This window comes from Rousettus aegyptiacus, unplaced genomic scaffold, assembly GCF_014176215.1.
Source record: "Rousettus aegyptiacus isolate mRouAeg1 unplaced genomic scaffold, mRouAeg1.p scaffold_m13_p_1, whole genome shotgun sequence".
NCBI classification, from domain to species: domain Eukaryota; kingdom Metazoa; phylum Chordata; class Mammalia; order Chiroptera; family Pteropodidae; genus Rousettus; species Rousettus aegyptiacus.
In genome coordinates, this window is record NW_023416284.1 from 127,422,061 (window position 1) to 127,425,669 (window position 3,609).

A 3,609-nucleotide genomic window follows, 5' to 3' on the forward strand; every position below is an offset into this window, starting at 1 on the left:
TGGTCTAGTGACATTTCTGAGGCAAATAGTCCTCCACTCTGGACTTGGAGATGTTTCCAAGCCTGTCTTACACCACTAGCTTCATGGGCATGTCTTAGATTGGATTCCTTACACAGTCTGAAATGAAGATTCTTTTCTAGTGATTTATGGAGTGAATATTCTCAGAAGCGGAAGCAGGGTAGGGCAGGGAAGAAACCTAAGGAAGGAAGTTGTCAAGCCTGGACATTAGCTTCAGCCTGGTTTTCTAGGGAGTTCCTGAGACACAAAGTGCCTTGCAAAGTTGTTTTCAACATGAGGCAGAGGAAGGTCTGGTCTTTTGTACTCCCAGGTCAATCAGTCATTGACCAGTTCTGGATGTAGCAATCTTCCACTCCTGTTTGGCTAAGGGCAATTCTCTCCAGAAGAGGGTAGCAGTGAATGCTTTGAAATTAATAGTCTTGGCTGCTTGGCATGGGTGTACCATTATTAGGGGGGTCTTGGCAGAACACCACGAGTACCTATAATGGGTAGGAAAAGAGAAAATCAAGTAATCCCAAAGTTATTGCAATACAAGGAGGAAAGAGGATTCAATTTCTTCACTCCTTTTACACAAAACTCTGCTGTTTAAAATGGAATGTTTTTGATATGTATCAGTGCTTCTTCTTCTTGGGGGTAGTAGAGCTGGCAAGAAGGGAACTTTTGAACTATTCCCTGGTATTAGAAGATATGTTCAGCATTTAGATCCAAAGGTTTCTACATTGGATCTTTCAGGCACTATAGAATAACAATGTGCTTTGTTCGTTGTCAAGTTAGTTTTTGTTGTTGTTTGTTTGTTTGTTTGTTTGTTTTTAGGTGAAGCAAACTTTGGTTGACCTCACAGATTGCAAAAAACTTGTCATCTTACTATCCCTTTAAAAAAAAAAATTCTTTTATGCCTACAGCACCTAGTCTTCCTAGGTGGTCTCCTATCCAACTACTAACTAGGCCCGATTCTGCTTAGCTTCCAAGATCAGATGGGATCAAGCTTGTTCAGGGTGGCATGGCTGTAGACTCAAGTTAGTTTTTAACATGAAGAATTGTAATGTCTCTGGGACTTTGTCTACATAGAATTAGTTACATAACTTTTGTCTATTTGTTAATCTTGGAAGACCGTTTTCATTCGTCTTAGCTTGGTTCCAATAACAACTTCCTAGGATCCTGCTTATTGCATTAGTTTCTTTGGGGTCTCTATATTTCATGGATTGTCAAGGTATTACCTTGGTTATAGTTGGAAAATCATAATCTCTTAGAGCTTAATTATTAGTTTACAAAAGTCTTTCATTTCAAAAATGAGATTCTACAACACGAAAAGTTGAATAACTTACTCAAGTCATAGGATTAATTTGTCCCTGAGGGATAGGAAATTGGGCAGGAAACTGGATTCCATGCTATCGGTTTTAATTTGCTGAACTGCTACCCATTGGATTTTTGTTACCCAAGTATAGTTTTCTTATTAGTAATGACTATGAAGGCATCATTTTTTAAATAATATTATTTACAGGCTTTTTAGGGAGAGGAGAGTTTTCAACATCCTCCTTCTAACAGCGGAACATCCATCATTTTTTCTTCTTTCTTCTCCCCAAGGAGAAGAAATTATAATCCAATTGTTCAGATAATAGAGAACTGATTAGGCTGTATTTCCATGGATGGGAGTCATTGTGTGTTAAGTAGTCATGTATTGCCATGTTTCAACATCTTTTTATTTCTTTTCTCCTCATTAATAATCATTAAGTAGATTTTTGCTTGGGGCTGGCCATGCATCTTTCTTTCCATTCATGCTGGATTCTTGCTTTAAATTTTATATTGCATAGCTAGCCAGAGAGTCCTGAAAACCCGAGACTAAGGTTCTGGCATAAAGGAAACAGAAGGTTTGCTTAGAGTTAAAGTTTATGCAGCTTGTCCCAACCCAACTTTATTGGAATTCAGCACTGTAGGATTTGGGGCATGGGCACATCAAATAAGAAAGTGATGCTTTGATTTTTACTTCCTTGTGTGTGTAATTTCTTTGGAAATCTTGTGAAAGAAAGAAGAGGATGATTTTCTAGTTAATTTCAGAAATTCCTGTGTCCTCTGGTCAAATGTTATGAAATAATATAAAAATCACCCCTAATATTATTGGAGAGTGCTCTAGCTGATGAACTTCATGTATTAAAGTTTAGAATGTCATAACAGATGACCTGCACTTCTCTGATCCAGCATATTATTACGATGACTAATACAATAAATATTTGTTAATTAATTGAATTGATTCATGTATGAACACATTAAAGCATGAGACATTAAGCCTCATCTTCTTCTGTTAGAAAATGGATTCAAATCTAGTTCTGCATCCTATTAGTTGTAAGACCTTGGACAAGTAACCTATCTTCTTTATAACTCAATACCTTTTTCTATGAATTATAGTATTTACTTCAGGGAATTGTTGTAAAAATTAAATGATATCATGCACACTTGTAAGCATTAAGCATAAATGTTAACTATCATTATTATGGTTCTAAAGATTATATACTTCTCTCAGGCATGCCTCTATATCATGATTTCAGTATATATGTACCCAATTTGAGGTAAGTTTTGGATGAAAGGATAAATATGACATCATAAACTTAACCATCATCAACTATTGTGACTACAGGTTTAACAATGTATCAACTGCCATTCTTTTTTTAGATCTGTCAGAACGAGATTACTCCTCAGACAGACCTGGGGTTAGGGAATTGTTTGGTGAGTAAGTCTGACCTAGGCAGTTCATGGATTTCTTGAGTCTACCCCTTTATAGTAAAAGATGATCTCCTTTTTCCATTATTTTTGAGACGAGGGTTTCAAATTGCGTAAGTCCATTTTAATTAAATCTGTTTGTATGACAATATTTAATCTATTAATGAGCAACCTGGATGTTGGAAGTTGTCTGTGCTTTAAGGATGCCAAAATACTATATTCATTTCAGCTGGGGAAAAGTCATTATTTAAGTTCTATTTAAAGCTTGGGAGAAAAGGGAACTCTAACCAATTCTTTATATAGCTCAATGGCTGTTAAATTAATGTACATCCCATAAGGGCTGTCAAATTAATAAACAGAATGTTTGCTAAATGGAAATCTGTCATTATTTTCAAAAAGTTTGAGTCATTGGATCACATAAAGTAATACATTCAAGTCATTGAAAATGTCTTAAACAAAGGATTTTTCCCCAAAGGAATATGAACAAACCTTAAATAATGATGAAATTATTGTTAAATGTCATATTTCTCAGTCTAATAAATGCTTTAAATAGCATTTAAAAAATTCTCCAAAGCCTAGATCTACAAAAACTATAATATTAGAGTTTAAATGTAGTATTTAATGCAGTAGTTGCTACTTTATAAAGTACATGTGAAATCATACTTCTTTTTATTGTTTAGAATGTTATTGTTTTAAAACTCTTGTTTTGAAAACTTTTCAAGAAGTCATCAAAAAATTAGATACCATGCTTTCAAATCAGACAAATCTAGGTTTATATTCAGTGAAGGAAAAGACTCTTGCTTTCTTCTCAGTTATTCAGATTAAATAAAACAGCCCTCAGGTCCTCAATACTTGTAACTAATACTGTATTATTTT

General features: G+C 34.7%; 1 pseudogene; it reads right to left on the reverse strand.

Annotated features, from left to right (window-relative positions):
• Nucleotides 1-911: 911 nt before the first annotated feature.
• Nucleotides 912-1,030, reverse strand: LOC118606915 (annotated as a pseudogene).
• Between the last annotated feature and the right edge of the window lie 2,579 nt (nucleotides 1,031-3,609).